This window comes from Chelonoidis abingdonii, chromosome 3, assembly GCF_003597395.2.
Source record: "Chelonoidis abingdonii isolate Lonesome George chromosome 3, CheloAbing_2.0, whole genome shotgun sequence".
NCBI classification, from domain to species: domain Eukaryota; kingdom Metazoa; phylum Chordata; order Testudines; family Testudinidae; genus Chelonoidis; species Chelonoidis abingdonii.
Window position 1 is genome coordinate 57,615,458 of NC_133771.1, and position 17,580 is coordinate 57,633,037.

The 17,580-nt window shown below is 39.7% G+C and overlaps 1 protein-coding gene across 1 annotated transcript in view; it reads left to right on the forward strand.

Annotated features, from left to right (window-relative positions):
• COL19A1 (collagen type XIX alpha 1 chain) overlaps nucleotides 1-17,580 on the forward strand; it is a 335,594-nt gene that overhangs the window by 105,373 nt on the left and 212,641 nt on the right. The window lies entirely within an intron of this gene.

Consider the following 17,580-nt stretch of genomic DNA (forward strand, 5'->3'; position numbering starts at 1 on the left):
TAGTTTGGAGATATATTTTAATTACCAATCTATTTGCAAATGTGTAAAATTATGTAATTACTAATGGGGGGTGTGCAAAAATCGACATTTACTATATTATCTTTTATATGTGACGTCTATTGACGTAAACTGACTTTTTAATGGAGATCACTGTATGTAGTTACATAACATTTAGCAGTTGACAAATTTTGCTCTTTTATATCCAACTGATACTGAAATCGTTGGGGGACAACCAATGGCAGAATTGACTTTCTGAAGTCTTACCAGTGTAACTGAGGTAAAAATTTAGTCCACTATATCCAAGACTTAAACCCGCCTGCCTTTTTTGAATTGCCATTGCAGAATCCCAGCTTGGGTTTACTTACATATGTGGATTTGATTTACACCTCTCTTGCTCTTCCACTGCAGAATTTGATTCACTGTGTGAGAGAAGTACTGAACATGTGGTTATATGCTACATTTTTTCCTATTAATAATATATTTATTACATCAGTCACTCTTAACCAAAGTATACTATCATATTCAAATCCCAGCACCAGAAACCCATAATAGAACACAAGTACAGTAGCCTGTTCCTCAAAGTGTAGCCCCTTGAAAATTCTCCTGTGGATCTACTTAGACATACAACTGGCAAAAAAAACTCCCAATGAATGTGGATTCCTGGCAAAGAACCACATGCCCTGCACCAGGAGACAACACGAGCAAAACTTTCAGAAGATGGTTATGTCCCCATCTTAGATAACCTGTGGTCAGAAACAGTGCAGCAACACCTATGTTAACCCAAGGAACTAAACTCCTTAACATCCTGTGGAAATATGGTCCAATGGTTGGAACACTACCTGGGCCACTGAAAACCTGGATGGAAGTCTTGTTCTGTCATGGACATCTTATGTTACCTTTGGCAAGTCACTTAGAGTGGGATCTGCAGAAGTTCTTAAGTACCTGACTCCTGTTTTTAGGCACCACTGCTATCCACAAAACTCCTGCTTCGCTTCCATTGAACCCATAGGCGCCTTGCTTAGTGCATAAGTTTTTTGTGTAAAAGTTCCCTCAGTGCTTATGTTTCTGCCTCTGAGCATGTGCACTGCTGCTTCACCCTAGAACACCAGGCACCTATCTCCCACTTGAGCCCCAGAGCAATTCGTGAACCAGGAGAAAGATGGTTGTCAGAGGCCACCTAACTCCACAGAAAAGAGCTAGGGAGGTGAAGGGTGGGAAGCTCGAGGCAGACCTACCTTATAACCTTTAGCCTTGTGGTTAGGGTACTCACCTGGGGACTCCCACCTGCTGTCTGAGGAGAAGGGGTTTGAATAGAGATCAGCCATCTCTCAAGTGAGTGCTTTACCCATTGCTTATGGGATATTTTGATGTGGGGCTCCCTCAATCTCTCCTATTTAAGTAGTTCTGCTTTAATTAAATGATTGGATAATTAAATATTATTTGGGTCAGAGAAAAAATTAGCATGACTCTATAGCCTGGTGGTTAGAACATTCACTTGAGAGGTGGCAGATTCCTGTTCAATCTCTTCTCCTCATCAGGCAGGGAGGGGACTTGAAAACTAGGACTCTCCCACATCTCAGGGGAGTACTGTGAGCGCAAGGTTTAAGGGATATCTTTCTCCTTTCCCTTCTTCTTCCCACCCCCCAGCCATTTTGTGGGGAATGTGCCTATTGGATCTGGCCCTGTACATGATTTAGGCAGACAAATGCCTGTCTTCCCCTGATTTGTGAATCACAAGCAGAGATAGGTGCCTCCCTGCAGCCCAGACTTCAGGATCTACCTCTGAAAGAGGAGCAGGGCTTAGTACACACCCTAGTAGTTGTGATTTCCCATTGGCTAACTTAGGCAGCTTCTTGTCATGCTGGCTTTGTGGATGACATTCTAAGCTGCCTATCTCACTCCATTCATGGTAGTGTGGGTGCCTAACTCAGGCTTTCTGGATTGTAGTGGTGTTCCTGAGTTTTTTCTAGGCACATGAAAGTTATGTGTTGTGATGCTCAAAATGGCAAAGGCGAAGTCTCTTTTGTGGGTCTAGGCCTTAGTCTCTCTCTGCCTCATTCCCCATCTGCAAAAGGGGAATAATAGTACTTCCCTAACTCACAAGTATGTTTGTAGGAATAAATGCATTGAAGATTGTGTGGTGCTCTGGTACTGTGGTTATGAGGGACATATAAGTACCTAACATTGCCCAATTTAAAATCATGTTGGAGGAAGACAATGGAGGATATAGCTCCTGAGCTGTGGAAAGTACAAACTACTTATGAGCTATACTCTTTTTAAGGGCTGGGGTGTAACCAGCTACCATACCTCTTCAAAAGTACCAGTCAATTTTCCCCTGTTAATGCTTTAAAAGAAAATGTGTTATAGATTAGGAAAATTTTAGTCACATTTAAAGTTGTTTGTTTAGGAACAGAGAGAGAGAGAGGGATGTTGTATTATCCAGTAATGGTAATAAATAACAGAAGTTACAATCAACATCTGTAATCATTAAAAAATATTATAAAATGATTCAATCTGTTTTCTGAAATATGATTTGTTGACGTTAAGATTTTTTTCTAACTCTACAGAGAGTTCTCAGTTCTTTCATTATGTTTCCCATTCTTCTGCTCTGAAGTGCTTGTTGACTTATAAGTATTTCCCTTGCAGCTGTGCTATGATCTCCTTGAGTCTTATGAATAAACTTTTTTGGACATAGGGACATGATTCCAGCTGCTGCTGCCACTCTTTATTCAGCTTCCCTTTATTTTAAGGTGACCATTTTAAAAACATGGTCTCCCTGGTAGTAACAGTTCTTTGGTGTGAAAACTGAGACAAGAAGTCTAAATTTGCCACTTTAGACATTAATTAATAAGAACCAGTAGTTGTTCAATTTATTCCCTGTTTAAATGCTGACGGTATGCTTGGCTCTGAACAAAATGCAGAAGGCATGTTTTGCACTTAAGGGAAGTTACAGCATACGTAGATGGTAGTTGGGGAATGTTTGTTTGACTATGGAGAAGTTTTCCAAAGGAAATAAAGGACTCTTACCTTGAGCAATTTAAAACTAGATTGGGCAAAGCACAGAGAGTGAGTGTAAGCAATAATTTATACTGATTGAGGTGGATTAGGTTATTTTTTCCACCTTTAATTTCTATTCTTCTGAGGCTACTGACATGGTATTCTTTCTCTGGCTAACAAGGCAAATGGACATTGTCTCCTTCCAGTATCCTAAGCCTCAGTACATGACTTGCAATTCACCTGAGATCAATCACTGGTGGGCAAAGATTCCTGAACCTGTGGGGTGTGGTGTTTTTGTATATCACACAACACTGCTCTGATTGCATTGGATCTGATTTCTAACAGACACCAAGTGCCAAGTAATCAGAGCAGGTTAAACATCCTGCATTTATTGTAGGTCTAGCTACCCAAAAGGTAACATTATGGTTTATGGACCACTGATTTTTAAACAATTTGTATTATGTATGTGCCATATACAACACAAATGAAGACACAGTCCTTACCCAAAGAAGCTCACAATCTCAATAAAGGACAGCACACACTGTGAGACCAGAGTGTGATGATAACTTAGAGCTTTCTTGCTCATAAACAAATGGGGGTGAATGGTAATAGTATTATATTAATGTAGTTAGCATTTGTGGGTTGAAAAGAAGAAATAGGATTTCCAGCGGATTTGAAATGAAGAAAGATAAGTGGTTATACACTGGAAAAGAATTGTCATTTCAGGGCCTCCTGATAGTATAGAAGAAAATATGAAGGTGAGAAGAATAAGAACAATTTGTAACTATCATATCCTATTTTATTTATTTATTTTATTTTCTAGAAACTTATCCCTTAAAATATGAGTCCTACTTTAAGAACAATGAATAGTAAACTATTGAAACTCCATCTTGAATTATTTGTATTTGTAAATAGTAGTGTTTTCTGTATTCTTCTAAAAATTGGACTTTTCTCCCAAATTTATGATCTGTTGAACTTTGATTTTCATAGCAAACTTATTAACTTTCAGGTCTTGAAAATCCAAAAATACCAAGTGGGCAGCAAACACTAAATATCATTTCATTGTTGTGGATAGAAGCAACTATCCAGTTTTTTGGGTTTCATCTCCTGTTGTAACAGTCATGTGTTGTTTGGTTCTCTCTCTTTTTATTTACATGACAATGAAAAATGTAAATAGAAGAGTTTCTTTCCTTCCCAGTGCCTGCCCAAACCTTATGTACTGAACTGGTTCAGTCTCTCCAGAGGCTACATCTGGTGATTTGTGGGGATAAGGGACAAAGTGGCTTTCTAAAACGAAAACTGAGATGTTCTATCATTAATCATTTTCTTTTCAATGCAAATGAATATTAAGCACAGTAAAGCTGAATTAATTTCCCATTATTCCAGTGCTGCTGTTCTGCAGCTTTATAAATGTATTAACACCTGTGACTCATGGCTTATAGTCATGAGGTGTAAATGCCATGGTAATACGTGTAATGGCTCACTTGCTAGACAACATTAGGTTGAGGGTGTTTTTTATTAAATACTTGTAAGTAGCAAGTAGGTTTGAAATTGTAGTGTTGCTAAATTAAAATAATTGAAATACTGAAAAATTAATTTTACTACTGCAGAAATTACTGTCACATCGGGATTTATCACATAGAATTAAATGTCAATTCAGACAATATGCCGTGTTTTTTATACTGTTTAAAACAGCACCTGTGACTTTTAACAAATATGACACCACTATTCTTTATATTACAGTGTGAGAATTAACTAAATTTTACACTTCTGTTATGCTGACTACGCAAGTCTAAAGATGAACATTTAAAACTAACCCAGTCTTCAATCTCTAAATTCATCAGGCATGAACTTGTTGGCCTTGATTCTTTGTTGGTCCAACCTCTGCTTGCGCACGATGAGAGTGGGAGCTGACAGGAAGCCCAGTACACTCCCACTATTCTCAGTGGTGTGATCCTGCTGAAATTAAAGATATGGGTGGAAAGGGGCAGCTTTAATTTACACTTAGTAGAAGATCCCTCAGAGATGGATCAAGCATAGTAAAGCCTTATTCTGTCATGCTCCTTCTCCTCCTGTTCCCACCCCCTGCTCCCCTTTACACTGTACAGTGGAGCCAAGAGAGAGCTAGGCCAGGAAGATGCAGAGAAGTGCAAATGTCTGGTTATTTTAAATTCACTTCATGTTGTGTAAATGGTGCAAAGTGAACTTGGCAGGCTGCAGAATCCAGCCTGTGGCATCCACATAAGCTGTGCATCTAGGAGGAATGGACTGATCTCATGTACAAGGATACCTTGTATGGAACTAAGTTGTTCTCCACTATTCTGCGCTGTTTGTTCCCTTCTGTGCAAGCAGTGTAATCCAAAGAAAGACACGTTTCATGAAACTAGAAGGTCAGAGCTGTCATTTCAATTCCTCTAATACTATTGCTATGGGCATTGTTATCGGTACTGGAGATTGTTGGCTTTATGAGCAGTGCAAGTATTATTCTTTAACATACAGTGAACCTGTCAGCACCACAATGAAGCCGTAGATTAGCCTGTAAACTCACTTTGTTGTCATGCCATTGAGCCAAATAGTGTGCAAAAGTTACGTTATCACTTCAGTTTATTTCTTATAGGATTAGTCTGAAGAAGTGAGACAATTTTGTTCTTTCAAGATACTTTATTTTAACATCTACTTGATATAATCCTACTTTAAGGCACAAATGAAAAGAAGTTCGTTCTCATTCACCTTGTAAAACCATCATACAAGAAGGCTTTTAAAAAGTTTCAAAATAGTTTTTTTTTAATGTTTTAAGGTTCTTAATATGTAGGATCAAGGTAAGTACTAGGGAACAAATTCTAAACTCGTCTGTGGGAAATTTTTCATAAAATCTTTGCAATTTCTGATTTAAAAACTGGGGAAATATTGCATTCTTGGCCTAGAAATTAATCCTATAATAAAAGATCCTGTACAGATTTTTTTTAAATGCTGCACATTAATAGTTCCTATGGTACCTTTTTCACTGACCAAAATTTTAGCTAACCACTCCCTTAGCACCATCCCTAGATTATCTTCCAAACCATGCTCTCTTTCTCAAGCCATAGTTTTATAATGGCTACTTGGCAGTACTCCCTCCTGCCTGGGAAAGGATATGGGGCAATTTGAACTTAGACTGTAACTACATTAAACAGTTTATTTTCCAGTTATTTTTGTAGAATAAAATAAGACGAGTAAAATGCAAATATCTTCCCCCAAATCTTCCATTTTTATATTCCATAAGTTAACATTTTTTCTAACATACATGAGAATTAGAAATAAAGGAAAAAATAGGGGCAGATACTCACCCTTTGGAAAGTGTCATTGCTCTACTGACTTCAACAGAGCTATCACAACTGGACAGTCTGAGGATCTGCCCTTCTGTCTTAAAGATGCCTATTTTTCTGTGAGGAAAATCTTCTTACATCAAAAGCTTTAAAAATAAAATATCCCTCACCTTGAACCTTTTCTTCCAGTCAGTATCCTAACTTATAAAAATTCCTTGCTGGAAAGAATTCATTGTGTTTCTTTGGTTAAAAATCCATTTGCCCCAAGTTAGATTCTGTTTTTAATCACTGGGACTTGCACAAATATGAGAGAGACTGTATACATGAAGAAATAACAAGGTGAATAAACAGAAGATGAAGCCTCTCTTTCCGGTTAGGCATTTGACACACTGCAATTCAGTATTTGGTGATTTGCATTCCTCTTCTCTACCAATGTAGTCTTTGACTGGCTTTACTGGTCAAACACATGACGTTAAAAACATGGCAGGATGCACTATTAAAATCCATATGGGAACATGAAAAACAAAGTGTGCATTCTAAAGATCTGCACAGACCTACAATGAGGGGTGGGCTGACTTTCCCTCATATAGTTTATTTTTATGCATCACAGTTAAAAGATGTGATCAGTTGTGTTAACTATAAATCATATACATGGTGGGTAAAACTCAAACAAGGCTGGAGCCTGTATATAGCTACTTGTAGCAGTTGTTGGGTTTCAAAGAAATTTGTCACCAAAGAATTTTAACACAAAATCCATCTATTCTAGACCACCTTAGCAGCTTTGGACAATTTTTTTTTAAATTCCTGCTGCAGAGGACTTCTCCCTTAGTTACTTTAATTAATAATCAGGAATTTGTCCCCAGGAAATATCAAAGTAACTATTCACTATAAGAGCTAAGGTTATTCAATTTGTACAGCTGTTCCTGGGTCCTGATTTGAAATCATGCCAAGAGACGTAATAATGTAAATAATATAAAGATCCCATATTTTCAATATGTAGAACCTAAACACTTTATTGACAAATTTGAATACAAAATAGCTCTATTTGGACCTTTAAGCACAATTGAAGATTTGACCCAGAAGTGATTTGGACCAAAATGTTTTATTTCTAAGATATTTTAATTGATTGAAAAAAGTGGGTAGGAAAACAACCCAGATGAAAGGTGGGAGACGGATTTGGACAAAGGAATTGATTTAGCTGAATGGGTCTCTGTATGGAAAAGGGCATATATGTCAGTGTTTCTCAAACTTTTGAAAGGTGTGCAATTAAGAAAAATGAGGTTTTCCTAGTTCTGGTTCCTATCTCTTTACTTGGACATAACAGAATAACATGTTACAAAAAACTAGATGCCAACATATGAAATGAGTGGACTTCCAGTTACAGGTAGTAACAGGTAGTTCTGTTCCACTCAGTCTGACAAATTGCAATGAAATATACTGTACTCAGTTCAATATATTCCATAAGAGTAAAATATCAGGGTGTGGCCGTGGCCCTGAGTGAGCAGGTTGGGATGGAGAGGAAGAGAGATGGGAGGAAGAGCCAACGGAGCAAGGAGCAACACTGAGAACCAACACTCTCTTGGCCACACTGGAACAATGAGAATGAGTTTGGCCCAATCCACCTAGAGCTTGAGGATTACCTGCCGAATGATCAGAATGGGGACGTAGGCATATGGAAGGGCTGACTTCCAGCTGCAGTGGAAGGTGTTGGAGAGGGAGCCTACGCCGAGATCCCCTGGAGAGCAGAATAGTTGACACTTCCCATTTTCTCTCCTTGCAAACTGGTCAATCACAGGGGTGCCCTGGGCTGTGAAGACAACCTGGAGAACACTCTCCTTCAGTAACCATACATGGCTTATGGAGAAAACCCTGCAGAGATGGTCAGCAAGGTGATTTTGCACCCCCCAAAAATGGACTGCTACCGAGTGAGTGATGTCTTCTTTGGTGCAAAATTGCCATAGGTTGATTACCTCCAGTAGAGTAACTTAGAATGTACCCCTCCTCCGAACTTGTTCACACAGTACTTCGCAGTGGAATTCTTAGTGAGTATGTGAAATACTGCATGCCTGATGAGGTCTCAGAAGGCATAATATGTATTGTGCATGTCCCGAAGTTCCAATACATTGATATGTAGTGATGCTTCCTGTTCCAACCACAGGCTCTTCAACCTCAATGAGTCCAGATGGATCCCTCCAACCCAGAAGGGAAGCATCAGTAACCACTGACTTGGTTGGAGAGAGCCAAGTGAAGGGAACTCTTGGCACACATTGTGTGGGGACTTCCACCAGAGTGGGGAATCTAGGACTGGTGGAGGAAGGTGAACCAACCTGTCCAGAGAATGCAGGGCAGTAAACCATTCTGAATCACATCTGAAGGGAGTGAAGGCACACCTGATGAACTGAACCAACTAAGGGCAAGTGGACATGTGGCCCAGGCACACACAGACTTGTGGATGGCTGGGATTGCAGACTGAGCCAGAGCTGTTGAATTGCCTGGAAGCGGTTGGTTGGCAGGAACGCTCTCAATCTCGTGGAGTCTAAATCAACTAAATTTTTTGAGTGGGAGCCAAGACTGACTTTGCAGTGTTTAAGAGGAGTTACAGGCTGTCAAGCAAATGCAATGCATTATCAACGTGAGTGAGAACCTCCTCTCCGCAGCTGCCTTCAGCAACCAGTCAGTCACTGAGATAGGGGAAAATGTGGATTCCCTTCTGTGACGGTTCCCCCCGTAAGGCTTTATGGAATATGCTTATGAATGTATATGTGACATAACTGGAATATGTTTTAGGCTACATATGCCATGTAACATATCTATGTAAAGGTTATGATCTACTGAATGTATTTGTCATACTTGTATGCATGTAACATTTTTGTATTCAAAGTTATGAATATTGACTGTGTACTGGCTTGATTTTAACTAGCATAGTAGAGCATTTGGTCACTTTCTTGAGAAAAGTGCAAATTAAGTGCCCATTCAAAAACCACTTAAGCCAGCAATGAACTTGAAGATTCCAATCCACATCCAAGCCTTCCCATATATGTGGCTTGGCTGGTAAAAACTGAGTAATGCATGGACATGTGGCTTGCTCATGTGACTCCAAAACTCCGTCTTGGAGCTGGACTTTGCATAGGAGTGAGGAAGGGGTCTCCACCCACCAGAGAGAGTCTATTTAAACCCCTGGGAGACCCCTCCATTTTGTCTTCAGCTGGCTAAAGAGAGAGCCTCTCCACCCCCAAGGATACTTAAAAGGAACTGGACCAAAGGACAGTAACTACAGAGGGGGCGAGTGATTGCTGGACCCAGACTAGAAGGAGACTAGTCTGTAAAAGGAAGCTTACTGGGTGAGGTTTTTTTTAATCTGTGTTCAGTTTCTTAGATATGGACTTGCGTGTTCTATTTTATTTTGCTTGGTAATTCACTTTGTTCTCTGTTTCTACCTGGAACCACTTAAATCCTACTTTCTGTATTTAATAAAATCATTTTTACTTATTAATTAACCCAGAATATGTATTAATACCTTAGGGGGAGGGGGGCAAACAGTTGTGCATATCTCTCTAACAGTGTTACAGAAGATGAACAATTTGAGTTTACCCTGTATAAGCTTTAAAATGGATAAATTCGTTTATCTGAGGTTTGGACCTCATTGGGAGTTGGACGTTGGATTGTTAAAGACAGGCACACTTTGGTAAGTTGCTTTCAGTTAAGCCTACAGCTGTTAAGGGACGTGGTTCAGACCCTGGGTCTGGCTTTGCAGCAGGCTAGTGGGTCTGGCTCAAACCAGGCAGGACACTGAAGTCCTAAACTGCCAGGGCAGGAAAACAGGCAGAAGTAATCTTGGCACATCACTTGGCAGCCCCAAGGGGGTTTCTGTGTTCCAACCCATCATACCTTCCTCCTCAGACATTCCATGACCACCACCATGTAATTGGTGAAGACTCAGGGGACATAAAACAGGCTGAACAGGAGAATCATATACTGAAAGTCATCTACTGCAAAACGCAAAAATTTCCCGTGACATGGCAGAGTCGCTACATGAAAGTAAGTATCCTTGAGGTCAAGAGCAGTGCGCCAGTCTTTCTGAGACAGCATGGGTGGGGGATAGCAATAGAGCGACCATGTGGAATCTCATGAACCTGATGAATTTGTTGAGGCCATGAAGGTTGAGAATAGGTCTCATCCCATCCTTGGATTTCAGTATCAGGAAGTACCTGGAGTACAATCTGTGGAAATGTTGTTCTGGCAGAAACTCCTTCACCACTCCCAACTTTAACAAAGAGCTGACCTGCTCAATGAGCAGTGTTTCATGAGAGGGGTCCCTGGAGAAAGATGGGGATGGAAGATGAGAATGGGGCATGGCGAGGAACTGGATTGTGTAGCCCCATCTGATAGTGACTCTGACCCAGCTATCTGAGGAATTGAGACCCAAGCATTGTAAAAGTGGGCCAGCCTGTCCCCAGGGGGATGGAGGAGCGACAGGACCAATGTTCTGGACAAAGGTGTCAAAACAAGCACTTGGCCTGTGTTGAGGGAAGGCACGAGGACTGTCTGTCTGAAGCCCGAGCCCAACTGCTTCCTCTTGTGGGATCTAACCCTCTTTCTAGGGTAGTCCTATTGTTTGAGAGGAAAAGGTTGCATGAAGGAATGTGGAGGGAGATATTGTTGCTGCTGCACCCCATAGTGGCATCTTTGGCCCAAGAGCATGTACCCCAACAATCTCAAGCAGTTCTGTGAGGAGGAAGACCACCAACGGCTGGGCTGTGGCTGACTCAAAGCCACAACTGGCAACCTGGCAGGTGATTTTGGCTTTGAGTAGGACAAAGAGCAGGATCTCCACAACCGAATAGTTTCCCACTGAGTACAAGGTCACTGATACTGGAAGGTATCAGTGGCCTTTGAGTTAGTGGGCAATGTAGGCCTGTATTGTTAGAGAATTAAGAATATATACCAATTGTATTTGCGTTTACCTCTATCTTGTTAGAAGTTTAACAATGTGATCTAACTAGCTTGTAGATGCTAAACTCCTGTTCCTATCTATAATGTTTCATTACTATATTCTATTGATTCAGCGATCAAAACGGGATATTAACATTAACTTTGGGGCATGCACAATACATATTATGCCTTCTGAGACCTCATCAGGCATGCAGTATTTCACATACTCACTAAGAATTCCACTGCGAAGTACTGTGTGAACAAGTTCGGAGGAGGGGTACATTCTAAGTTACTCTACTGGAGGTAATCAACCTATGGCAATTTTGCACCAAAGAAGACATCACTCACTCGGTAGCAGTCCATTTTTGGGGGGTGCAAAATCACCTTGCTGACCATCTCTGCAGGGTTTTCTCCATAAGCCATGTATGGTTACTGAAGGAGAGTGTTCTCCAGGTTGTCTTCACAGCCCAGGGCATCCCTGTGATTGACCAGTTTGCAAGGAGAGAAAATGGGAAGTGTCAACTATTCTGCTCTCCAGGGGATCTCGGCGTAGGCTCCCTCTCCAACACCTTCCACTGCAGCTGGAAGTCAGCCCTTCCATATGCCTACGTCCCCATTCTGATCATTCGGCAGGTAATCCTCAAGCTCTAGGTGGATTGGGCCAAACTCATTCTCATTGTTCCAGTGTGGCCAAGAGAGTGTTGGTTCTCAGTGTTGCTCCTTGCTCCGTTGGCTCTTCCTCCCATCTCTCTTCCTCTCCATCCCAACCTGCTCACTCAGGGCCACGGCCACATCCTGATATTTTACTCTTATGGAATATATTGAACTGAGTACAGTATATTTCATTGCAATTTGTCAGACTGAGTGGAACAGAACTACCTGTTACTACCTGTAACTGGAAGTCCACTCATTTCATATGTTGGCATCTAGTTTTCTGTAACATGTTATTCTGTTATGTCCAAGTAAAGAGATAGGAACCAGAACTAGGAAAACCTCATTTTTCTTAATTGCACGCGGTTCAAAAGAGAGCATTAGTATATGAATCCAGTAATGTGGAGAAAGTGTGAAAAACAGATGGTGGGGAGGATGAAAAAAGGAGTTGAGAATAGGCAAAGTGAAAAATAAATGCAGAAACACTGTAGTAAACGGAGCAAGGATGAGGGAGAGAAAAATGAATCAGGAAAAATAGATAAGGTGTGTATATATACAGGGTATAGGTCATGCATTTTTGCCAGCCTGGCTCTCAGAGGCTGCGGGAGGTTCTTCTATCCACATTGCCTAGCATCAGCTTCCCTTAAGCTAGGAAAACATTTTTGAATGGTGAATTAACACTTGGGGGAAAAGCATGGGTTTAAAATTCAGAAAGAAAGGCTAATGAACTCTAATTAGGTTTGAGGAAACCATCGAATAGTTTGCAAGGTTCTCAAACCTCTAATTCCACCTTCCTAATGCAAGCCATGGCCCTGGTCCTGCATCATAAAGTGCTAATGCAGACCCCGGAGCACTTGTAGAGATCTGTTGTCCTCAGTGTTACTCTGCACTTGCACGATTTTATGTACTAGTGGATCTCAAGGCAGTAGCAAAATACAGCTATATTGGCATAGTCTATTTAAAAGACATCCCACCCATTTCTAGGGCAATTCATCTTTGTCAATGAAATAGATTAATCAGTTTCACCTTTTATTATTTGGGGTTCATAGGTAGTTCTATTATACAATCATAGATCATGGTCCCCATGTTTGGACATTTGTACAGACAAGTAACAAAGAAGACAGTCCCTACCTCAGAGAGCTTAAATTCGACTTGACAGGCAGAACACAACAGCTAGACAAAACAAACAGAATTGGAAGGATGAAGATAATTAACAGTAGAACAATTTTGGAAAGATCCTATTTTTAGATATTCTGTCATGAACTAGCACAATACTGCAATTTCTGGGTTGAGACACTTAAGGAATATATAAATCTGAATAAAATGTTTCAGTTGAATATAAAAATTAGCACATTTCTGGTGATTGTAAAAACTTTTTCCTTTTTACAAAACTGAAACATTTAACCTCGATAGGAAACAACAGCCTTAAAGGGACATTCCAAATCACTCCAAAATAGTTTGATAACTGGGATGTCCTTGCACAAGCATTCTGTAATGTCTGTGTTCATATTTCTGTCAATCACTGAATGATATTGAAAGGCCTACTAATGGATGGAATTCAAGTGACCTCAGTATTACTAGAAACTCTAAAGCAAAGACCAAACTTGAGAAAAGGCTATATAGATTCATAGATTCATAGACTCTAGGACTGGAAGGGACCTCGAGAGGTCATCGAGTCCAGTCCCCTGCCCTCATGGCAGGACCAAATACTGTCTAGACCATCCCTGATAGACATTTATCTAACCTACTCTTAAATATCTCCAGAGATGGAGATTCCACAACCTCCCTAGGCAATTTATTCCAGTGTTCAACTACCCTGACAGTTAGGAACTTTTTCCTAATGTCCAACCTAAATCTCCCTTGCTGCAGTTTAAGCCCATTGCTTCTTGTTCTATCATTAGAGGCTAAGGTGAACAAGTTTTCTCCCTCCTCCTGATGACACCCTTTTAGATACCTGAAAACTGCTATCATGTCCCCTCTCAGTCTTCTCTTTTCCAAACTAAATAAACCCAATTCTTTCAGCCTTCCTTCATAGGTCATGTTCTCAAGACCTTTAATCATTCTTGTTGCTCTTCTCTGGACCCTCTCCAATTTCTCCACATCTTTCTTGAAATGCGGTGCCCAGAACTGGACACAATACTCCAGTTGAGGCCCAACCAGCGCAGAGTAGAGCGGAAGAATGACGATAGATGTCTGTCACCTGATGCTAGTTGCATTTGTCTGTTTAAGAATTGATATGACAGAAATTACTACAAGTTCAGAAGTATTTATTTCACTTACAGATTCACTGCACAGGACACGTGCATAGGTATGCTCTATATTGCATGTACTCAGATTATTAATAAGCTGTTTTAAATCATTGTAATTAAGTTTTTAGATCTGACACAGACTTTGCCAGTGTCATTCACTGAGATTTATAAAGAGTTGGTAATTCTTGCCAATTTAATACATAGTGTCTTAGATACAAGTTTTCCAAACTATTGTTGATGAAGGTTAAAATGCTGAACTACCTTCTAAATCCTTTCACTTCAGGGATATCAAGAATGTGAGTGCACAGCATTGACAAATGAGTCTTTTGTGTTCTGACACTTTTGTTCTTTGCTAATATAAAAACAAATATCCCCAAACACTTAGAAATCCAGTCATAAAATCAGTTAATTGCTTTGTTATTGTGAACAAACAGACATGGAGTATAAGTACAGACCAGATTAGCTTTTTGTTTTTTATTTTCTTTTTCTTTTTTTAAAAGCAGTAATACTCACTGGAGCCCAGCCACCACTGAAAATGCAGACCAGTTGATTCTGCTGCTACTCTTTAACCTGCTCTAAACAGGCATATTCCAGCCCTATTGTTTCAAGAAGGAGCACTAGCTGCTCCCAAGCTGGGGTACCTGTTATCAAGCTTGTATTGGCCATTGGAGCTAACAGGTGTGGGATGAGATGCTGGCAGGATCACAGAAGTGTTGGTATGGCATAAAGGTGCATAATGACTATTGCAGGCTCTAAGCGGAGAGAGATTTTATTCTAATGACTCTATGAATTTCTAAATTCCCAAATCCTCTAATTCTTTCTTACAGTTAAAATATTCTTCTGGAAGCTAACCTCATTGGCTGGTTTCACTGGGAATTTTGTGGGGAAATAACTTTTTAACCAAAAAATGTCATGAGAATCTCTCTTCTTGCAGTACATCCATAAAATAAGAGAGAATACCAGGTTCTCCTGTTCAGATCTAGTCTGTTTTAAACAGATCTCATGGGATCCAGGTGATTTTAAATGGCCTAATTAACCTGCTTCTGCAATTAACTGTGACTGTGAATGAAACTAATTTTGACAGGACTGTGATTTTAAGTGTACTATCTTTGTGTGTGTGTGTGTGTGTGTACACGCATATAAAATTACAATGAATAAGGCAGAAATGTCATTTTTTGTGTAACAATTTCCATCTGTAGAATAGTAAAATATAAACAATAAAATCTTTTACATACCAAGTAACAATAAAATCTTTTACATACCAAGTCTAAGAAATTATGCCATTTCTAACTAATTTTAGAGCTTGCCCTTTGACATGTGTCACCAGGAATTTTAAATACAAGAGGCTTTGCAGGGGATCTGGTGTTACGGCAACATGAATCAAACATAATTGAACCCTAGTTGGCAGGTACAATATATTGATTTAACATAGCAACTTGAATAAAGCTTCTGACATGTGGGAGTCTCCTTTCTCATTCAAGCTGGAAGCAGTGTGGTCGGAGTGGGAATTGCTGAGCCAGGGTACACTGTTAGATTGGACTGGCAGGGTTCCATTGCAAGGAAACCAGCAATGTATTGCAGATGCTACCACCAGCGGATGTTGCTATATGCACTGTTGCAGAGAATTATTCTGTACGAGAAATAAAAGTTGCAAGGTATCTAAAGAAGAGATGGTGAGATAATCCAGCTACGTGGGTCTGTGATAAGGTTCTGTGAAACCAATGTACAATGCCTCATCAGTGTATTCCCTCACTGCATTTACAATTTTCTTTTGCCTGGTGTTGTTTGGCAGAATGATTGTACTTTAATACTTTCATATTCTTCAGTCCTCTGTATGCTGCAGTAGGATACCTCATGTATGCTTCCTTGACTCTCCTCCTTACTTAAAGCCTGCAATTTTGCATGTTCCACTCCTTTGCAAATTTGAAAGGCTTTTTCTAAAGTCAACTTCTAGTCTCTCAGCAAATCTTTGCATACCTTCCTATCTCTGCAGCCCACTACCAGCTTCTCTATAATCAGGGAATCTCTGAAGAGACCAAAACTGTAAGACTGTCTTTTTAGCTTCAAGTCTGTAGCAGATTCCTCCTATAATTTTGTGTGGAAGAGAAATCTTTCTTAGGTGCACCTTTTAGGCATATAGTAAGCTTCAAACTGTGCTAGGACCCTATCAAAATCAATTCCATTCATGAATGAGAGCTGGAAATTCTAAATATCTAGTCTTAGCACCAGTTAATAAGGTCACTTCCTTGGAACTGCTGAGGATGTGCCTGCATCCATTGCAGTCATATACAGCAAGAACCTGTTTGAAATACTTACGTGATTCCTCCATATTATCTCTGAACCTTACTCTGGTAGTGATTTCAGACCATCTATCATTTTTTCTGTTCTCTGCTAAAATAGTGAACAAGATTACCAATGAGTTCTAACAGAGGTAGTTGTTTTTGTGATATGGACAGGAGTTCAGCGGAACTTATTTCATGTAGTCTGCTGAAAAGGTAGCAGATGGTAATAACCTTTTGTGAGTGTTGAATGGGGCTGTATTCAACCCAATAATGTACAGGAGATACTTCCTGAAGCCAGTCTTTTCTCTTTAAACGCTAGTACATACACTCCACAGAGTGCCTGGTTTTCAGCCCTGGCTTCCATCTCCTTCATGTTTTTCAACGTCTTTCAGTCATGTATAAATAACATTTACAAATTAAAGGCTCTTTTTGACTTGACACAGCCAGCTTTTGCAAGCAGAGATCAGATTATTTTTAGCAGAAAAAATATGGTGAACACATTTAGAGAGAACTTGAACTTTGTCTCTGGCTTTCTGTCACAATCAGGGTTGCAGTCTCTTTGACAGGAACAAAGCATAGAAGTAAACTAGTGGTGCCGCTTTTTCTTTTTTGGCATATTAGTGTCTACCTGGTGAATAACTGAATTATCTTAAAAACAAATATTTCACCCATTAAAAATGGCATTGCATATGTATGTTTTCTCTGGCAGAAATTTCATTATAAAGGATCCTTTAGTACAAGAAAAATGAAATTCAAAGAAAATCCATGTTGATCTGCTATTCTGCCTATTTCTAGTTACTTTTTCTGCTCGTCTCAGCCAAGTTCTGCTATATCTTCACTAAAAGAAGGGAAGATTCAATTTAATTTAATTTCACCATTTCAGATTTATTTAGCAGAAAAAGTGATGATTTATATGTGGGTATATTGTCCCCAAACTTTCAAATGTGAATGCTTAATATGGGAGACTGGTGCATGCATCTTACATTTTTTTTCATTCTGTATTTACAATAAAAATAAGTATTCCTTTGCAATATATGCAAGGTATTCAGTGTAAAAGATATAGATAACAAATACATAAGTTGGCATCCTTTATATATATCCCTACTACTGCCTATGCATCCTTTTTTCTGAGTCCAAGACAAGTTAATCTTTGCCTTTCCCAGA